Source organism: Dermacentor variabilis, chromosome 1 (assembly GCF_050947875.1).
Source record: "Dermacentor variabilis isolate Ectoservices chromosome 1, ASM5094787v1, whole genome shotgun sequence".
Taxonomy (NCBI): domain Eukaryota; kingdom Metazoa; phylum Arthropoda; class Arachnida; order Ixodida; family Ixodidae; genus Dermacentor; species Dermacentor variabilis.
In genome coordinates this window covers 33,305,002-33,327,497 of record NC_134568.1, presented here as the reverse complement: position 1 = coordinate 33,327,497, position 22,496 = coordinate 33,305,002, and the positions used below count along the sequence as shown (strand labels likewise).

Here is a 22,496-nt window from a genome sequence, read left to right as displayed (position 1 = left end):
GGGCCAAATGCAAGAGCGAATGAACGAGGCATTGTTTCGTTAATGGCGGGGGCATGCAGTTCGAATGCGACAATCGAGCCTATAACGACTTCGTCTTCCCGAACCGCGAATGACGCGTAATTAATAGTCGGCACAAAGCCGGCGTATGCTCGTATTTTCTGCTTCCTTCGCACCGCGCTCCGAATAGATTGAATAATGACGTCGTGGCCACCGCGATTCGCGCATCTCTTTCGGCAGATATACTCATAGCTATAGCTCCGATAACTCTTGCTCTTCATTAAAATTCGTACATAAAACACTATAGGATGTGTTCTAAACAATGAACATTGTCCAAATTTTTTTTTGAGAAGAAATGGGGGGAAAGAAAGAAAGAAAGAAAGAAAGAAAGAAAGAAAGAAAGAAAGAAAGAAAGAAAGAAGCAACGAGAGACCGCTGGATATAAAAGTGGAAAAACTGTCACTTACGGAGTTCGCGCAACCTCAGAGCGAGCCCATTCAACCCACGCTGTATTTCTATCCTTGCGGGGAGGCCGCTGTACAGGAAGCAAGCAGTGCAGAGAAGGTGCGAAGATGAAGCGCTGTGTCGAAGCCCGGCGCCGCGGAACAAAAGGTGCACGCTCCGAAAGCAGAAAGGAGCCGCGCGGAAGGTGGAGCGAGCCTGATGTATAGAAATTTTCCAGCGGCGCAAGAATAGCTCCCTGCGCTGGCGTGCCTCGGAGAATACGCAAAAACAAGCACGGCATACCAAGGGGGTTGGGGCCGGCCGCTGAAAGAACCGGCGGTGACGATCGCGGTTTTTGTACGAATGCGCAGAATAAGATTTCGCTTTCTCGTCCCATACTCGGAAAAAGAAACGCTGTTATGATAGACTTTTTTTTTAACAGGCTCCAACCTGCAGCAAAGAGAGCTGAGAAGTGATCGGGAAGAGGCAGAGAGGCTAACCTGGCCGAGCCCGGTTATGTAATGTCTTGCGTTACGTGCGCCGTTGTCGTATACAGTCGGCGAAATTCCGCTTGCATGCGGAAGGGTTCATATCGGACAAACAGACCTGTTGGATAAACGACCGAGCAAGGGGAACGCGAGCTGTTTATGAAGAATAAAGCCGCATATCGCATTCGCCGGCACATGTTGTCGAGCCTGTGCGTGTGGGTCTTTGAAAAGCACCCCAATTCTGGGGAAGAGGGGAGACCGGCTTGCGCGCGAGTGCAAGCTTTTGAAATCAGACAGAATGAGAAAGCATGTGTAGGTCACACATCTGTAGTGTTTCGCCGCAGCAATGAACGAGTGTTTTTTTTTTTTTTAGAAAGAATGCTAGGATTAGATTGTTCATATGCGGTGCAAGATTTTAAAAAATTAAAGGGTTTTACGTGCCAAAATCACTTTGTGATTATGAGGCACGCCGTAGTGGAGGGCTCCGGAAATGTCGACAACCTGGGGTTCTTTAACGTGCACCTAAATCTAAGTACACGGGTGTTTTCGCCCCCATCGAAATGCGGTCGCTGTGGCGGGGATTCGATCCTGCGACTTCGTGCTCAGCAGTCCAACGCCATAGCCACTGAGCAACCACGGCGGGTATTACCTCAATTGTTACGAAAGCTATTAGCATTAATAAAGGGAAATCAGACATCCACCCGTTCGTAGCAATTGCTACAAAGGAAACCCATACGGGTTCCCCGAAAGAAAAGCCTCAGAGTTGAAGAAAAATTCGTCCTGGTCCGGGACTCGAACCCGGGACCACCGCCTTTCCGGGGCAGCCGCTCTACCATCTGGCCTAACCAGGCGGCTAGCAGATGGCAGGGCGAAGTCGAATTGGTCGACAACACACGAAGCTGCTATTCCGTTGGCCACCGCGTGTCCAGTTCCATCGACGAAAGGCCGTTTCAGGGGCCCATCAGAATGACGAAGTCAATTTGACGGCCCGCCGGCAGTGAAGCGCTGGGCCAACGCCGCAGACAGCAAAGATATAACGCAAGCTGCTCACGGGGACGGACCAGCGTTGACCTCGGAGACGTGACGAAAGTTGGGGGGGAGGGGGGCAGTGATGTCGACGACACAGACGCTCTTTTTCCAGCCAGTTTCGGTTTCAAGGAGCCTGCCAAGGGAAACTAATTGTTCGCGTAGCTCCCACATGAAATCCGCTGTCCAAAATTTGATCGTTGGGGTAGGTTGTGTCGAGGACGGGCCCCAAAGTACTCCTTTGCTGTAGCTACCTATTGCTGATAATTAGAAAGTTTATTACCATAACTTCGCTAATTGCGCACGTAATTCGGGAAATCGCTCTGTATCTAGAGGCCGCCTATCCGTACAGTAGAATGATAAGCCATAACGTTACCGTGGTTTACATTTTTCTCATTTTAAAAATTTGGTGCAGATAAAAAAAATAATAAACACCCTGTATATGCTGTCTGCTCCGAGTAAACTTTAGCTGGTCAAACCTGTAAGTACGAATCAACTATAGCCCAGAAACGTATTCTGTAAGAGACTGTGCAGATCAAGAAACGCCGCAGCGCTTTTGTGGCTTTGCGCATTGCAGAGGCACGAGGCCGCGCCGGTCGGTCGGTGGAACCCCGCTGTCACGCTTGCACTGTGCTCGCATTCCAGAGCGGTTGTGGCCATCCAAGCAATGTCACACGCACTGCGCTGCACGCTTAGAAGTAATAGTGGCAGCCCCGTCCTGCGCAGACGCTTTGAGGTACAAGCGTTCTTGAGTAAACAACTCTATATTGAACAGATAAAGGGATCGAAAGTTCATTTGCTGTCTTCTACCTTAGAATAACAGAAATGTCCTTTCATTGTTTATGTGACCCCCTGGATGCTGTGCTGGTTTCTACTTTCGGGATAGCTCGCCCTCTAAATTTAGCGGGCAAATATAAGGAAAACGAAAAAATAATAAAAACACGGCCAATACATGGTCAGCTAATAAAAACATGGCCAAACATAGTCAATAAAGAACATGGCCAGGTCCCCTTACTTCGACAATATGGGGCACCACTGAGTTACAACACTCTTGCTCTGCACCTATTCACAGTTTTAGCAATTGATTTTGCCGCAAGGTACAGAAAAAGCCGTATATACGAGAATAACTTTTTACGAGATTCGTTACGCAAGAAAAAAGAAAAAGAACGAACAAAATTTCACAAAAAACGATACACACACCGAGTAGTGCGAAATACATCCTGCATGAGTTGCAAGCATGCGGTATTATATTTTCTTTTCTTTCTTTATACGCTTAAACGTATTAAAAGCATATGACGAAGCGCTTTTACTCGTTCTTTGATTGTTGTCATTGTCGTCGTCGTCAAAGTTGACTACCGAACGTAGGTATGCCGCCAGGAGCTTCTGGAGCCATGTGCACATTGTTGACACCGAAAGGCAATCTCTTGAGAAATATTTACTCAGATTATTTTAGTTTTGTTCTAATAATGTTTATTAATATTCATTACTTTAGTTTTGAGTTAGTTTAGTTGCCAGCAGGCTGAGCAACTAACGAATAAAAAAATTCACCGATGATTACGATGCTCCCTATTGTGAAATTTGAGCGCACCTCTATACGTGTTTTCATTGCGCGATATATTGGCGGCGGTGCGGATCATCTGTCTCGTGCGGCACATTACAAACGCACCGAAGGCTGGCGTGATTGTCTCGCTAGTCGGGATGTCGCGAGAGGCAGCGCGTGGGTGACGCGTTGGCGCGATTCACAGCAGCCGCTGCAGACAGACTTCCGCTAATGCAGCGCTTTGTTTTCATGTATGGTATCGGTCGACGCGCTCGCCGCATTCCATCGGTGAACAGACGACGGCGCTAGACGGCGCGCTACTCTGGCGCCATCTAAATCCCCTTAAACTTCGTAAAGTAGCGACACTCTCCTCCTCCACCTTCACTCCTCATCGTTTCTCCTTTCTTTCACGCTCCCTCCTCACACTGCTCGAGCGTAGCGACGGCGCCAGCATGCGCTCCTCGCCACTCCGTAGACGCTTTTCGAGCAAAAATGGCGCTGATTCACGGCGCAAGGGCCCACGTGATGCTATTAGGCCAATAGCCACGCGGCGTCGGCTTCGGCCAGAGCGCGCGAGGAGGAAGCGGCATTCTTCAAAGCGTGGCAGTACTTTACGAAATTTAAGGGGCTTTAGCGCCATCTCGTAGCGGTCGTCGCCGCAGAGCCCGTCTTGCACGGAACTACGCTTTTCTCCTCACGCTTTCGCTATGCCTTCCTCCTCCGCTTTCCTCCTCGTGCTCTCTTGGCTATCGCCGTCTTTCATCTCCCGCTGTGCTCCGCGTTCACTCTTTTATCCTTCGTGCTCTTTCGCTCGGATACGCCGAGGGAGGACGCCGACGCGAAACGCGGGAACGGGCGCCTAAGAGCTGCGCTCTAAAATTAGTTTATAGTCAATGCATATATCTCATGTTTGTGTATCTCTGGTCATGTCATTTAAGTTCATCACGCTGTTACTACATTACTATTTTGCGCGGTTAAAGCAAATGGATAAAATGAAGACAACGGGTTCGCTGCCTTCGAAAATTAATGTATAGCATCCACGCTTTGTGTGGCCGCAAAGAAAATAATCTACAAGCACACTGTAGTCTCCCATGGAACCAATTGGCCTACAACTTTACCTTGCTAAACAGATGTTGGCTTACAGTGTGCCTATACTTTCCACACTCGTAGCTTTTAACAGCTTACGCTGCCAGAAGGCGTAAACATATTAGTGAGGAAAAGGTCCTTGCGACGTTGTTTTCACTTTTGAAGCCTTTATCGCCAAAGGAAAGTCGCCCATTCATCCACCTATTTTCTCAGGATCTCGTCATTATTCACGAGCAACGAGGGCGTTTCCAGCGCTCGTTCCGCTCGGACGTGTTCTTCCGTAGCTACGGATTTTCACCCCGTTTGCTGGTTTCTTTTTTTCCCCGCTACTGGAACTCTGTTGTTTATGGACCGCTTTGGCGGTTCGTAATTACTACTGACGCCTATCTACAAGGTCCGTCGTCATCTACACCCTCCTGCTGCGTCGTCGAACTCGAGTTCTTGTGTGGCTTCGCGAGTGCGAGTGCTCCCGCGGCACTCGTCGCGTCGGCGCGGAGCATCCAAGCTGCTGTCCGCTGCGTCGAAAGAGCGGAACATTACCGATGCAACTGCCATCCAAATCAGGAGCGTCTCCTTCGTGGGGACAAGTGCAACGTACGATGGCGGTACCCTGAGCATGGATACCACCAACATGGAGCAGAACAGCCCTGCTGTCGTGGCGCACACCTCGGCCAAGAGAACGAAGGAAGCTACTGGCCTTCCATCGGATGAAAATGTAGCTCCAGCGGCCCCGAAAAGACCTCGCTCATCACAAGGCCTGCCCGCACGACCGACACGCACGTCTCCGGAGTCGCCAACGACATCGTGGTACAAAGTGGTTATCAAGCCTCGTGCTAGATATGACATGTCCACTCTGCACAACCGTATCATTCAAGCAGCCCTAGACGCCTGCCTCGAGACTTCCCGATTTCAAGGTTTTGCTCTACACAAACCCACTTATATGGTCTCATTATGGGTGTCTGCTATGGCACTAGTTTATAAACTCGAAGAACTGCAACAAATACAAGTCTCGGAAGAATGTGTCCTTCCAGTTCAGGCGTACCTCGCCAGTGGTACCGATTTAAGACGCTACGTGGTTAATGGCGTTGACCTTGACGAAGAACCCGAGAGGCTCCTGCAGGAACTATCGTGTCCCACACACAAGGTCGTGGCTGCTCGCTACCTAGGCAGCGGTCGTACGTGCCTAATCACGCTTCAAGGTCCTAATTCCCCACCTGAACGTATCCTGTATTACGGCTGCGTACTGCGTCCGCGTCCATTCAAGCCTTCGGTTGTGTACTGCTACTCTTGCTTTAGACAGGGACACATGAAATCATCCTGCCCCTACACACCCAAGGACGACACCATGGAGCCTGAATCGTCAGCATCGTTTAGATGCGGCCTATGCCAAACGAACGATCATGACATCACTTCCATGACGTGTCCTACGAAGTTGAAGGCCACTAAGAAGGCTCGACAACGCCATTCTCGACAGCCAGCAAGGACCCCTCGAGATCCATCAATGAAACAAGTCCCTGTGTACAACCTTTACGCCGTCCTGGCCTCGCTGGAAGAGGACGCTAGCCAGGTGACAATAGCAAGTACAGCGACAAGTGATGCTGCCACTCGTACCTATAGCGCAGCTGTTAGGTCGTCCACTTCACGACCGCAACGGGCATCACAATCGATAGAAAACACGCCGCTTCCTTTGGCAGACGAAGAGTTCGAGATCGACGCTCGCCTGGCCAACCTTGAAAAGGAAATCCAACGTCTCAAGGAACGCCGTACAGTGCTCCGGCGTCGTCATGACGGAGCGCGGCCGTCGCATTCGCCGTCGACGTCTAGTCCTGCTCATATGGCTAACCCGCCATCTGTGTCGAAACCTCTTTCACCCCAAGAACTCCTGCCCTTCGTTGCGCAACAGCTTCAGCATCTCACCTCGGTTCTACTGGCCAATCTTAATCTATGATGGCTGCTACGTCTTCAAGTGTGCCAGAAGGCATCTTACAGTGGAACTGTCGCGGCATTGCGCGGAAGGTCTGAGAGCTGCGTCAGCGTCTCAGATATGGGAAACTGCGTGTTTGGGCTCTACTGCTTCAAGAATCCAACGGCTTGCCACCCATTCCAGGATTTGTGGAATACTCATCGCCTTCAATGTTGGATCGTAGGAGTGCTACGCCCAATGTCCCTCCAGGAAAGGCTGCAGCATATGTAAGATGCACTCTTCATCAGACTCGCGTTGATCTTTCATGGTGGTGTACTCTATGGCAAGAAGTCGTGGCCGTATTGGTTCGTCTCCAACGCACGGACGTTATCATCGTTTCGTACTATGCCCGCCCCTAAAGCGGTCGTGCGGCTCGGTTGTGCCTCGGCTGGCTGGCGCACCTACGGCAGAAACATCCTGGCTGCCCCATTATGGTCGCAGGAGCTTTTAATGCGCACCACATCACATGGGGATACGCTATTTCCAGTGCGCATGGTACATGTGTGCTGGACACATTTATGGACGCCCAATTCACTCTGCTTAATAATGTGTCAGTGCCTACTCGGCGGCGTGACCACCCTCGCGCGCCGCCACACTCACCAGACTTATCTTGGTGGCTAGGAAGGACGACCGTCTCGTGGTCATGTGAATCCGACTGCTGGGTTAGCGACCATTATTCGATTCACCTAGGCTTATCTTCGGGCGGGACAGGCCGCCTCCGCCGACTATGTCGAGTGGTGGACTGGGATCGATACAGGGCGGTATCAGAAAGCAATGTATCCAACTTCATGCTGGACCCGTCCCATTGTTTTAAGGCGGCATTAGTTGAGGCGACACGTACGTCGTGGGTTGATGAATCGCGAACCGCTCCTGATTTGCAACTTCTGCGTCTCTGGGCGTCGCGCCGCCAAGCAGAACTTGCATCAGAACGTGACCGTGTATCAAATACCCTTCGCTTAGAGGCCCAACGCCTTACTGCAGTAGCTCGGTGCCATGAACGCCGCTTAGAACGTGGCCGCTGGATGGACTGGTGCTCTTCTCTCGGACCTTCGTCGTCCAATGCCTCCATTTGGCGCACCTTCCGAGTAATGGAACGTGGTCGGCACCTTCCAGAGCCCGCAGCCTGCGCCCTGTTAGCATCGGGCCAGACACCAGCAGTATTCGCAGAAACTGTCGCCCGCACTTTTTTTCCGGCTTTGGACACAGCACCGCCTCCCTTCGTTGTTCAAAACTGCCTTCCCGCGGACGCAGGCACGCCGCCTACGCTCTCCGACATCGAGGGTATACAAGCTGTCTTCACTATGGCGGAATTTTGAGCGGCAATAGAGTTGTCGAAGCCATGCAAGGCACCAGGACCGGATGGCATACCGTATGAACTTTATAAAAACACGGAAGGCAAGGTTCTCGAAGTGCTGTTGGGGGCCATAAACGAAGCTTTGGCTACAGGAGTCATTCCCGATTCTTGGCGGCATGCAGAAATGGTCCCTATTCCCAAACCCGGAAAATCCCAAGATAATATCGCTAATATGCGCCCAATAGCACTAACCTCAACGTTAGGCAAGCTGATGGAGCGTATGCTCGCGACACTTATTACATGGTGGCTCGAGCGGTACTCATGGTATCATCCTGGCCAAATCGGCTTCCGTGCTCATCTAGGCGCAGAGGAAGGCCTTGCGTACCCATCTTCTATGGTTCTCACCGGAGGCTGCTCCCGAAGAATTCGCACGATTCTGGCAATGGATATTCGTAAAGCGTACGACCATGTGAGTCACGAAGCAATTGTCGGAATTCTCCATTGGCTTCAGTTCCCTAGCCGTGTCTGCACATTCGTCGAAGCCTTCCTGTGCGCTCGCACCTTCTCCATTCGCCTGGCTGGCCAAGCAGCAGGTCAGTTCGTCGCACATCGGGGTGTCCCACAAGGATCTGTGCTCGCACCAGTCCTTTTCAATATTGCTCTCCTTCCACTAGCTTGGAAGCTAGCCACGATACATAACGCACAGTACATAATGTACGCAGATGACATCACTGTCTGGTCAGTTGATCCTGAAATCTGCCGCCAAGAACAACCGCTCCAAGAGGCCCTAAACATGACGCACAACTGGTGTGCTCAGATACGCCTTGACATTTCCAAGGACAAGACGACGTACATGTCAGTAGCGAACAAGTATGGGCGCCGTCTACTGGCACTCCGGCCTCTTCAATTAACTCTGGATCAGCAACCATTACACGAGGCTTCAACTCTCCGTGTACTCGGCCTTGAAATAGATTCCTCCGGATCAGCGGGACCATGGGTCAAGAATGCAAAGCAACAGGCCGCAGAAAGGATACAGTTGATACGTCGGATTGCGGAGAAATCTGGCGGAGCGAGCACCAACATGGCTCGCCTTCTTGTTCGTTCTGTATTGCAACCACGACTCGTCTACAAAGCCCAGTTTCATCATCTCACGAAGGCACAATGGACTTGCCTTGAGGCCATTAATAACGAAGCCATGCGGGTCATAACGGGACTACCACGTCTCACTCCATTGCCAACCCTACAGGCCGAGTCCCAACTCAACACTATTGACGAACTCGTACACCAACGTCGATGCGCGCGCGCCCTAAAGCCATCATATTCCTGCTCGGCTGCTTCACTGGCCCGGTACATGGGACACGAAATAGACAATCCAGCATCTACGAGACCCGATGTATCTCCGTGGAAAAGGGTACAATTAAGTGACAATAAGCCTCTTGGTCGTCTGTATAGCCCGGTTCCTCGTCAGGCGAATGCCCATGTTTCCCGCCTTCATCGCGCCGATGACAATCAAGACGATGCGACTCTTGTAGCATACACTGATGCCAGTATTAATGGCACCATGATTCACACAGCTCTCGTGTGTCCATTGAAACTAGAGGCAGGCCAGACGTGCTCGTATGTTGCCGATCCTGCACCACCGGCCTACCTTGCCGAGCTTGCTGCCATACGAGACGGCTTGGCCGCGTTGCTACCTACTGTTCAAGATGCTCGTTACTCTCAACTCATCAATCGCACAGACTCTAGTCAAGCCATCCACGACATACGTAGGGTATCTTGGTCCACTCTATTCTCAGATAGCATTCACCGTCTTGCTGCCACTACGAATATCCTCATACGCGTCCAGTGGGTGCCTCGAGCAGCCCTGCCGGGTCTCCTTGAAGCAGATATGGCAACCCATCCACAGATTACAACATACCCACTTCCACATGTTCCTGAAGACGCCTGTGGACGACTGATCTGGGAAATGGAAAACCTCCGACGTACCACACAAGCTCTCATACCTCCGTGTGGGTCAGACCTCCCTGATGGGTTAACCCGCCGAGAGGAGGTTACGTTAAGGAGGCTACGTGTCGGGGTCGCGCTCACCCCGTCTGTGACCGCTCTCTGGCCACAACAGTACCATGGTCCTTACGGCTCATCATGCCCATATCGCAACATAGAAATTCAAAATGTGACAGTGACACACCTATTATGGACGTGCCCAGGACTTCATCTAAGCCGTCTCCGCCATCTCCGGGCAACAGGCCTTCGGCCTGGCCGCCCACCCGACCTTGAACGTTGGATTCATGGACCACATCATCGTTCACTCCTAGATTGTTTGCACGAGTCGAATCTGTTCGTGTATGTTTAACATCTCTTGTATTACGCCTAAGGGCATGCTTTCGAATTTAAAAAAATACACAGCAACAAACGCTTTTTAGCCGTGCCGTTACCAGACGATTTCTTCCGCAAAATGTTTCGCTTTTAACGGTGTGGCTGGTGGGAGAAGATGCGGCTCGCGAGCAAAATTTAATTTTATTCTGCGTCCTTATGAAAGCGGTTCCGTATTTGTTAATCTATACTACTTCTGCGTCGAAAATGAAATAATTACTTCACTAGCCAAACAATACAGATATATATATATATATATATATATATATATATATATATATATATATATATATATATATATTGATATGCTAACTTTAAGAAATGACGCATGACTATTACGGAAAGTTTTCAGAAATTCACGGAAAGCAAAAAACTTGCTGCACATCACTCGCCATTCCGGTCCTGCGAAAGTGGATCTCCATTGAAGCTGTTGAAAACCACCAGTGCAACTGCTGAGAGGTGCATGCAATGCTTTATTGCTTATGAGTAATGGTAGTTTTGGCAGCACGCCGCCGCTGGTCGTGTTGCCGCTTCTTTTCCCTTTGCCGCTCCTCATATTCACGCTGCTCCTCGGGAGTCTACCTATGCGTTGCCTATCCATAGCGCTGCTGCAACAACAATCAGTTGCTAGGCTGGTTCTTTTAAATATGAAAGGCTAGTGACGTCACTCCAGCAGGCACGTCGCAAGCTGCCGTCGCCGCGGCAGCTTACGCAACAGTAATCTTGACCGGGAACCGTATGCGGGGAGCGCTACGTGCTTCGCATTGCTATCAGAAGCGCCTTATCATCAATGATGTTGTTTGGATGCTTGTTTTGTGCTTGTTCTTTATTGAAACGAATGCTGCGCTGTATGTTGTATGTGCGATGCCAATGAATGTTTGCACTTATCACTTCAGTCACTGAAGGTTTTTGTGTGTGGAGACGCGCCGCGAAATATCCCGACCAACTAGGGGCTAACAACTTCGCTTTAAAAAGAAATAGGGCTATTCGACTCTGTGAAGGTGCATGACCAGCGAAGCTTTGTATGCGGGCTCCTTAATTGTGAGCTGTCCATTGCCGTGCGTCAAACACCGTGTGCACATAAATGGAAGGCAAGGCGCGACTAGTCTGTAGCAACCGTCTGTCACTGTGATTTGTCCCCCGCTTCTGTGGAATTGAGTTACCTTGCCTGGCTTCCACGTGGGGGTCATTGCCACTTGCTATTTCTTGGGATGTGAGGTGGCTTGCCCGACAGGGGGGGCCACCACTGTCACTCGACAAACTGTTTTACTGTGGAATAAAGCCAATGTACACTTCGTTCCCAACCTGTCAAAAAGGGTATTACTTGCATCCGCTAAACCGCCAAGTCGCTCCTCTACGGTGTTGAGCCTCGGAAGATGATATAAGGCGCCGGGGGGGGGGGGGGGTACCCATGTTGCAAAATATGGCATGACACCTTCTATTGCCGAATTCCGGCACGTAGAACAGACACGCACCTCACGCACTCCGAGGGCACACACTGCTTCACCGTAGCCAAGGCGATCGTGCATTGGTCGACGTCCCGGGAGCAGTGCAGTAATGGTTGCGAGGTCACTCGAAAACCGCAAGCGGTCACACACAACATAGGCAACACCAAATTGGTTCCCCACAAACTCCCTTCTTTGGTTATGGTTATGCATAAATTTGGTTATTTTTATATATACTTTCGCGTGGACGACGGGGCCGCCGCCCCGAGGAGCCGGGGGAAACCACGGCAAGCACGCGTGACGTGTCGACGGGACCGCCACCACGGGAGAGCGGAAGGAAAGGAAAGGAGATACGCCAGCGCTTGGAATGCCGGGAAGGAGAGGGCGGTGCGAACGTAGACATGGCCGACGCGGGTCAAAGTGAAGTATCTGTTCTTATCAGCTTATAATCTGATACGGGTTGTATTCAGACCGAAGATATTAAACCTATTTTTGCAAGTTTGCTGAGTGCTTGAACGCTGCTTCACCTCCGCCTTGGGACGGCCTGGTATTGCACTATCTTCGGGGTCGACCCACGGTTTTTGGCCTACGGACATCGATCCGCTGGAAAAGTCATATACAGCTTCGCTGTAAAAAGGGAGGGGGGTGTAGAGGGGAGACAACGGCACCAGTGGACAGCGTTAGCGGACATTCCCCGCGTACGCGCCTGGGCAGCTGATTTTCGTTTTGGAAAGGCAGCTTCCGCGAATAGCCTGTGCCGTAGCCCAAGTATTCGGCTTTCGCTCAATCTGCACACTCGTGCAATTATCTCTGGAAGCATGCCGTAATAGAAGGAAAAAACGAAGCATTTTGCAAGTAACTGGCTATGCGAAGGTGGCGCGTTACTTTCAGGTCTTGTCAGCGCAATCAGCACTGCTGGAGACTTGCTTTTGAATCGCCGTTCGAGCGGAAGCGACCACCAGCTGGTGCGCTGCTGCCGAGATGCCCGTATCTAATCAGGCGAGCCACCTGGCTCGAGTGCAGGCAGCGTGCATGAGAGTCAGAGGCGAGAGCGGCATGACGAAGTTAAAATGGCGAAGTTGTCTACTGGGCCAAAGCCAGCACACAACTTTGGTCACTGGGCCAGCATGAGAAAATGATAAGTGGCATACATTCGTGGCATATATGGCTGGCATGCACGATGTCATTACATGACTGCATCATACGACACATTGCGTCATTCATCTCATGCATGTGTCGCATGCATTTCATTGATGCTATGACGTGCTAATAGTGCAATGTTATGACATGTTCCGCCAATCATATCATTGTATTAATGTCATGCATGCATGTCATTCTTATCATGTCCTGTAAAGCATGTAATGCAAATCATGGCGTGTAATTCATATCTTGTCATGCATGTCTTAATTGTCATCCAGGTCATGTCACGCATGCTATTCATATCATGACACGCATTACATGCCATGATACGCACGTCATGTCATGCATGCATCTCCTCGTATATATCCAGGTAAAGAAACGACCACGATGACATCATGCCATTCATGACATGCAAGTCAGGCCATGTCATTCATGTTATGGGTACATGTCATGTCATGAATATCCTGATACATGTCCAGTTAAATAAACGACCATGACAAAATCACGACGTAAGGCGATAGATAAATAGATTCAAGATGCCTAAAGCAGGCGAAGAAAACTTTGCATTAAAAACTGCATGGTCTCGACCAACGCTTGAACTGATGGCATTGAGGACGTCCTTGAAACTTTGAGGGCGGTTGGGAAAGCGCATTCCTAAACATTTCTCATAAACAGGTTGCCATGACAAAGACAAATTCTCTTGCCGAAACGTTGGCTCCAGAGACATGCCCTCGTTCGGCCATAGTTGATCACGTCAAGTCTGCATCATCCAGTGATCATCTGACGCTCATGCCTAACCGCGATTCCTGATTATTCGTCATCGTTATCGACTAGACTATCGTACTGGCTCGCACACAGTCCCGAGCCATTTACAAAACGCAGTTAAGCATACAATCTTTGTGAATATGTAGTATTCAGGACTGCGGTGGCAGGTCATGATGGTTGGGATGTACGCGCCTCCTTGTATATGTATTTGCGAGCACTGTGTGGAAACTGTGCGGTTGCGAGCACTGTGTGGATAGAAGTTGACGAGGGTTGGCCGGAAGTCAATAAAATTGCGAGGAAATTTTGGAGCTAGATTCTTCTCGACGAACGGCGCTCGGCCAAAATAACTGTCTGTAGTAGACATCACGCCAGTGCCACCCGCTAAATAGGCGGAGTATGCGAGAACAGCGCGTGAGTGGGTGCCATGAAACATTGAAGCGAGCCGTAAATTTGCACGCGGTGTCTTATTGCTCCAAACGGGCCTAATAGCTACGCCTTCCGCTTGGCTGAAGACCACCCATACTGAAAGCAAACGGTGACACTCGCGAGGAAGCTGTCGAGGTCGTGGTTACATTGCTTATACGCATACCAACGCGTTTTATAGCAGCTCGCCGTGACTGTTATTCTCCGTGGCATTTCTATTGTGAGGTCTCACAAATGCTCTTGGGACAAAGGAAGGACAACACAGTAGTGCAAGCAATAACAAAGGCATTTATTGCACCTTCCATGCACTAATACCAGCTAGCCGAATCACAACACATAGAACATACCGATGGGTGCGCGGCAAGTCGAGGAAGTCCGACTCACCGCGACCGGATGGCGAGCGAATATGTTCGCTCCCATGCTGGACACCAACGTCTAATCGTTCGCGTGCGCAGTCACGCGAACGGTGTCGCGTCGAACGACCGTGTCCGTCCATTCCGGTGTCCTGCTCCTAAGCTTTTCGCAAGACCGTCCCGCGAATGGTGGGCAAGCCCACGAAATGTCCGCGCCGCTGGCCGATCCCAAGTCAAAGAGGAAGAGCATGGAGGAAGGAAACTGAGGAGAGGCCCTACCCCCTCCGCGCGCTAGGAGAAAAGTGTGGAGGAAGTGACGTAGTACGTTCTCTTCTTTTTTGCTGATTTTTTATTTCTTTATCATAGTGGCCACGCCTTTCGGGCCACAATGGCGGCTTTGTTTCGGTTTTGTGCGCTCACACGTGTTGCTCCGTAGGTTTCGTATCGTGGCAAAGGCGCCGTGCGGGCAGGTTTGCGTTGGTCTTCGTGTTTTGTTTCGCTGCGTTATCTGAACCGTGCTCTCCCGGATGTTGCTGTGGCCAGGTGGGACAGGAGGAACTAAAATTCGTAAATTGAACGCGCATGCAACGCTGTACGCAATGTACCGCGCCACGGCAATGGCTACGGACGAAGGAATATCCGCGGGAAACTTTGCCCCTTTTTCGCGGAATCATGCTAACATGCTAACGATTGCTTAGTATTGCTGCGGAGCGCGCGGGTCCGAGCAGCATGGTTGCGCGCAGCGCGGTGTGGTTTCGCGAGAAATGTAAACAAGAGAGGAGAGCAGGCCCGATAGGCGGAGCAACGCCATGAGCAACGCCAACTTCCGGCTTCACTTTAGCTTCACAAAGAGTGACGTCAGGGCCTCTCCTTAGTTTCCTTCCTCCGTGACGAAGAGCCTACTTCCTTTCGCGCCCCCATTAACCCATCCGTTAGGTGGCGTTAGCAGCGCAATACTCGCGCCATCTCTCGTAATATGCTGCGATCACACCAACCGCCGCCAGCGCTTAGCTACGTGGAGAAGCCAGATTACAGGAGACGCGAGAACCATGCGGGGAAAACAACACCGAGGGAGGCGTGAGAGTCGAGCTTCCCCCGCTATACAGGGTGTATTTGAAGCTGGCCGATTGTCGTCAGCCAGAATAGCATGCAAGCTTGCATTCGAGCAACTATCAGGGCAATGCTCTCCCGTAGGCGCTCCCCACTCCACACCATGGGAGCTCGGTTACATCAGTGCACATTCATCCTTTATACACTTGCGGTCGGACCTGATTTCCATATGTATGCCGTAAGCTTCGCATTCAATCCCGCGTCATTTCCGAGACCTCACGGCCTCCTATACGCGGTACGACCTTTATATATAACGGCATGTACAGTGTTTCTATCATCTCGCAACGATTCGCAGCCTGCCATCCGCCACTCTCGTTAAAGCGACGCAGGTGCTCAGCATTCAGGTGGCATTGAACGTGGCAGGAGGCCACGGCGCAGAAGCTACAATCCGCCGGAAAAGAAATAAACAAATGTCCCAACGTAGCGGGCCCTTCTTCTAACGAGACGGTTGCGCGCACGCCCGCTCCGCCTGACGCCCGACGTTACGTATTCTTCCCGCGAACGCAGACAATCGGGAATAATTGCTTTCCCGCGTAGCCCTTATTGCCCTTTTCTCGGGCGTGCATTTTCCGCCTCTCTGTGGTGCTCGTCGTCAGCCGCGTGGCACACGTATACGCGCGTCGCGGGCTCGCGGGCAGCCAGCGGGGCGCTACGCAAAGGCCAGGGTCAGCGGCGGCGGCGGAGTCAAATGAGGAGCCTTAACCAGTCGATTACGCGCAGCCGTGAGCGGCATGCACAATGCGAGGCGGGGACCACCCTCGCGGGCCATCGCCTCCCCAGAGTCAAGGGCCTCGCGGCCGCGGACGGCGCGAGCAGGAAGCAGGCGCCCATGACCTTGCCTCTCCTCCTCTCTCGGTGTCCTCTCTCTGTGCTTGCCCTGGGCCTCCTCGTTTCTGTAATGCCGAATTTTGCCCGTGTACCCCGACAGGGGGCTCTGTTATTAACTTTCCTCGTTGCTACGCACGTGTCCTGAGAGGAAACCGCTGCGTTATACGGCGTGTAATAGAGCCGAAGGAAATGAACGTAAGATTGCTGGAATTATGCTACAGAGCGCCCACTGCTGGGCCGCAGTAGCCTGGCTAGCCCACACTTGTTTCCGCTTTTCTTTCTTCTCTCCGGCAGCGTGGTTGTTCAAGTTAGAGCAGTACCCCATACTGGCATAGTGCATGCTTATCTTACGCGATTTGGCAAGAAGATCACTCGAGCCAGAAAAGGGTTTCACCTGCGTCGCGCCGGTCCTGTGTTCGTCCTTTTTGTGCCAGGTTCTTTAGAGGTAATTGAGAGTTAGCTTCGCACTAGCTTCGTTTATATGAACTCGACTCGAGCAGGTCGAGTCAGAAGTCCGGCTTATTAAGTAGAATGACATAAGCATTCCGCTGTATAACGACTTCTTTCTTTATTTAATGAGGGGGGGGGGGGTCGGTGCACGCATTGTTATAGCGCTGGGTGACGCAGCCTGAGTTCACTAGCCCTCCTACTGACCTCGGGCAGTTAAATATTACAAGATATTCGAGTTGGGCAACACACTTTTCAGCCTGGACACCGGCACATTACATGCCACGCGGTTCCACCGAGATGAGCTACCTCGAGTGAGTGTTGCAAGCTCGAACATGTGCCACTTATAAGCATAGAATACTTTTCCAGTTTTCGGATTTCAGGCAAAATATTCCCGATCATATTGAGCATCGGGAACCATGCACATATTTACACTTTATAGCCAATATTTGGCTGGCCAACTGTACAACAAATATAAGAAAATGAAAGTCTGCCAATCTGAGTCGGCCATCGAACTTGAAGCACTTGGGACTCAGCAGACTGGTGCTACAGTGTTAATGTAAATGTTTCACTGTCCGCAAGCGTACAAAGAACTGTGCTCTACCTAAGAGAGAGAGAGAGACAACTTCATGTAGTCGCCTGCAGAACGACACCATGACTAAATGGCGCCGTGACGCGGGCCCTGACGTCTTCTCAGCGGGTGGTCTCTACTCAACTCCAGCGCGTGTTACTCCCGCGGTCGGTCGCCCTGAGGGGCAACGTTCCGTCGGTTTCGCTCGGCCTTTGTCTTTCAAGAGCCGCCGAGACCTGCTGGACGGGCCAGGTTTGACTTTCGTGGTCGTAGCATTCCGCCGCAGCCGCGAGTCACGGCGGAAATTCCGTACAGTGTATACCCAAAGCTATGGGTAGCGTCAACCAACCAGACGAGACACACACAAGAAGGGCTCCTCAATAGCCAGTCTCTGATAGCCTTCCACGCGACGCCTAATGAACAGAGGCTTCCCAGAAGGATTACTAGCTCACAATGCGTGAGCCTTCTTTCTTTCTCTGAAACCATGTAGCCGGCTCTCTACGCTAAATGGCGGACACGAGCCCTTGGCTTTGCTGCACTGCACCGAGTTGGAGAGGCGGAGTATATACGCTGGGGGCGTGGAGTGCATGTTGCATGTGGCGTGACTAAAACGAGAGTGTATTATTATTATTATTATTATTATTATTATTATTATTATTATTATTATTATTATTATTATTATTTGTGAAAACATATATACATTTGACAGGGAAGAGAAAGCGGGGAGCAGGCTGGCAACTGCCACCGGAAGGGGCACAATACCTGCCTACTCTTCCGAAAGGAGGAGACAGAAACATAGAAATGATAGATAGGAAAAAGGGCCGGAAAGATGAAAGAAAGAGAAACATGACAAATCTCAAGGAATTAAGCAGAACACACACAGTACAGGTCACGCAAAACACAGGTCGCACACAGTGGGGCCGCTCCACTACAGGTCACGCTACTAAAGAATGATAAAATAAAATAGCGTCTGAGGTATCGTCGTTTGAAAAATAGAAATAGGCTACAAACGTGAACCTAAATTAGTTACTTCTAGAAAAGTAAGGAGGCCGCGATGAGCCTGGCCGCGTCGAGACGCACAGCTACTGGGGTACAAACATTCGTCGAGTGTCGTACACCGCAGGCCGAGGAGATGATAGCCCCTCACTAGCGGCGTGCGCTGCGCAATGAAAGCGGGACACTCCAATATCAGGTGCTGAAGTGTCTCGCAGCGACCGCAAGACGTACGCGATGGACTGGCCATACGTCTTTTTCGGTATAAACGTTCGAGTCCGTTCACACAGTCAACCCTTAGCTTGAGTAGTATATAGTGCTCTAGCACGACGAGGCAAGCCTCGACCACGAACACGGGGCGGGAACGCTCCATTTGCGACACGCTGATCCGGATGCTGCTTGAGTAGATTGCGACGAATCAGCAGACGAACGTCATCAAGCTTGCATAAAATTTCAGAGCAGACAAAGTCGTTATGAGCGCAAGTTGAATCCGGCCGACCAGCCTCTCAATTCCCGGCGATCCCTACATGTGTAGGCATCCATTGGGCAACGAGAGATACACCATGTGATGCAGTTTTGTTGGCAGAGTCAGTGGGCCTCTTCTATTATGCAGTCCCGGAACATCCGCAAACCGTCTGCGGCTTCAGGCCTGACAAGCCCTGACAGAAGAGCGCGTCACAGTCACCTGATCCAGCTGTCGGGGACTGACCAAGGTTTCGTTCGAAAACACCGTCATTGGAAATCGCTCTCCTGGCTGCCGTCGTGTGCTCTTAGCTACTCGTAGATAGCCCCCTACCCAGCGAATTCATTAGCGTGGCCTCCGAAAGGGTGCAGTCTCGGCGGCCACTACTCCGACACAACCATAAAGCATGCGTAGTGAAATCGCAACCTGAGCGCATATAACGTGTTCGCAAAGCGCAGTTTACGTTGCGCTCTCACTCTTCGTGCCCCTTAACCGCTGTATTTAAGCTAGCGCATTGCCTGTGAAATTTAAGAGGAATTCCCACACGGACATAAGCGAAATCGTGGTCGCGCCACGTCGCTGTTCACGGAGAAAGCCCCCGCCGATATCCTCAAGGCTCATGAGACCGTCTATACTAAAGGCCCGACGACTGTGTAGGACAAAGCGCGCGTACACCGTCTACTAATCCTGCACGTCCAAAAGCAGACGCTCTAACTTAGCAAAGAAGGGATCAGCATATATGTCAGCATCAATCGGCGAAGCTCTGATTGTATACCACCCCAGATACCGGCATCAAATAGCCACATGCAGTATCATATGCTTCCTCGCATACCAATTTGACTCACCTGAAAAGCGAAACGTATACCTGTTTACTACGTATATATCAATGAACATGTCAGATTTCTCAAAACACATAAACAATGCAAACATGTGCGCTTGATCGCTGTGCTTCTCTCTTAAAAAACACAGGCTAGCTGCAGCAATAGGACCGCTATTGAAAAGCTCACACGATGGCATAGATGTAACATAAGTGATAGTTGACTACACAATATTTGCCGTCTGGAACGCGCAAAGTACGGAGAAGCACACGGCATCTCTTACAACATGACGTCAAACACAATGATGAATCTTTTCAAGACAGTCGTCGCCTACTAGGTGCTTGCGCTTGTCCGAGCAAAAATCTACTGACATCTACGAGAGTCCACAGACAGCCCGCAAATGTGAATGCGATTCGAATGCGATTCTGGCAACTCTCGGACTGGTGGGCGAAGCTTCCGAAAGTCTTCGATGAAAATCGAATGCGGGACAGCAGTTCCAAGCAGTCCGGGACTGTCAGGGACTGATAATCGAAGCGGCCCAGTATAGTGCTACGCAAAACTGGACAATCAGTTTGACTGCGTTGTAATCTGCTAAAAGCAGCGCGGGAGTCTGTAAAGATGGCAATCATCGATGGGGTCAACTCCTCTGGCACGTATTTCAGTGCAACATTAATCGCTGCTAGCTCCGCAGTTGTTGGAGAGGCTGGATGGGGCATATGAAATACAGGTCGTTCTTGAGTCCAAGGGCAGAAAAATACTGCAGAGGCGCCTTGAATCTTGTTGTGTACGGATGCATCTATGAATACCTCGAGATAATCTGGAAATCTGTCGAACGTGTACGACTGAACCAATTGGAATATTGCCGAAACAGGCATATCCGACTTTTTGTGTATGTCAGGGATTGTGAGATAAATGGGGAATACGTGTTTGGTGATATCTTCCGGGGGCGGAGGCGTAACTGAAGCAGCATTTTCAGAAATGCCAGCAATGTTCATAAGTGATGCTGTCAGTTTCCCCATGCCAGAAAATGGGCGATGAATTAGTCGATCAATGAGCGATTGACCATTCGATGAGCGGTGCAGACCCTCAATCTGATATAGAGCTCTCTGGCCCGCTAGCGGCCTCAAGGGCAGCTGATACGCTTCGGTGACTTCTGGAAATGGCGCCTGAAGATGCAGTGGCCACGAACGTTCAGTAAAAGCACTCTGCTGTGACTGCAGAGTCTAAAAAAGAAAAAAAAAGAAAAAGAGAGGGTACATCCCGACTGGCAATGTTTTATTAACCTTGACCTTGTTGTAACATTTCTAAATTACTTTCAAATTACTATTTGAGCACCAGCGTTATGCGACTCAGTTGCTTATTCAATGCCTCTTTTAGAACCCTTGTCTCGTTCAAGGCATGGTTGATTGATGGTGTTCAACCTATCAAAGACGCGCCGTGGCTGCTTAGTCGCTCAGGATGTTGGGACGCACGAGGTCGCGGGATCGAATCCCGGCCACAGCGACCGCATTTCGACGGGGGCGAGATACGAAAACACCCGTGTACTTAGATTTAGGTGCACGTTAAAAAGCTCCTGGTGTTCAAAATTATTCCGGAGTCCCCTACTACAGTGTGCCTCATAATCAGATCGCACGCAGTTTTGGCACGCAAAACCCCATAATCTTTAACCTACCAAAGCAGCAATGGGGCTATGAGAGACGCCTTATAGGAGGGTCCTGAATTCATTTCGGCCGCCTGCTGATCTTTAGCGTGCACCTAAATTCCAGTACGAGCACGTTTTTTTTTTTCTCATTTCGTCCCAATCTGAATGCGGTCGCCGCTGCCGGAGATCGAAGACGCGACTTCGTGATCGGCAGCAGATGGTCATAGCCACGGCCGGGTTGGTTTAAAAGCAATTCCACGTGCTAGTCTACGTATGGCTATTCATCAGCGACGGGCTGGCTCGGGGAATATGCATCTTATTGCAAGTTCTCGAAGTGTCTGGCCTCCCTCACATTTCTCTCTCTCTCTCTCTCTCTCTTCATGCTTCTTTTGCCAAAAACCCGCAGACATTGTGTCAGCTAGCTCAGCACGCCGGTACATGCGCAAGCCACTCGTTGACGCAAAGATTGAGATGCGGCAATCATCTGGCACCCGTAAACGCCTCTGTGCTCTAGACTTGACGGTGCTTTCGACGAAGTTTCATAACAACCGTCTGCTCTCGGTGTTTCCACAGACGGCTGTTGACGGGCGTTGACCACATGTATTACGCTGTCCTGCTGGTCTCGCAATGGAGACGAAGCGGCCAAGTTTATGGACTTTCCTACATTTTTGTTTTTCTTTCAGTCGAGGATGCCACCATCTTTTGCGGCTTCTACGTGCCACTGACTAACTGAGTGGTGGCGATGGTGACTGCTCTTAGTTAATCACCGAATGCGCTTTTTGGAGCTAGTATAGATGTGGCGATGAAAACGTCGCCTCAAACAAAGAAACAAAACAGAGAGAGAGAGAGAGAGAGAGAGAGTGAGACAAGGTAAAAAAATGAAAGCGTTGAACAGCGAACGGTTGAGAACAACATAATCATCGCGAACGTAAACACACACAATTCAAAACATAGCTGCACGATAAATGCTCACAGATGCGAAGCGCATCACGCAACCTAAGCCCAGCTTTCGAAAAGTCTCACGTCGTGCAGGTGAACGAAACTAACGGCATAATTTTGACAACCGTCTTAAGAAAAGCCTGGTGTTTTATTTTGCAATGCGCCTATTGCATCGTCGCAGCATGGGTGCGTCCATAGTGGGCCACGTGGCCGCGATGGCGAGAGATGACATTCTGTTCGGAAATACTGGCTGCACGCGGGATGAGCGCGTGGCCGCAAATAGAGCAGTGCGTCTTAGAGGCACCGCGGAACATGTGTATGTTAATGAAATCTTCACTGCGCAATGAT

General features: G+C 50.6%; 1 protein-coding gene and 1 pseudogene across 1 annotated transcript in view; both read left to right on the top strand.

Moving 5' to 3' along the window:
- The window catches only part of LOC142576309 (Golgi-associated plant pathogenesis-related protein 1-like), a 158,275-nt gene that overhangs the window by 32,615 nt on the left and 103,164 nt on the right, over nt 1–22,496 (top strand). The window lies entirely within an intron of this gene.
- On the top strand, nt 12,058–12,237 carry LOC142567825 (U2 spliceosomal RNA; annotated as a pseudogene).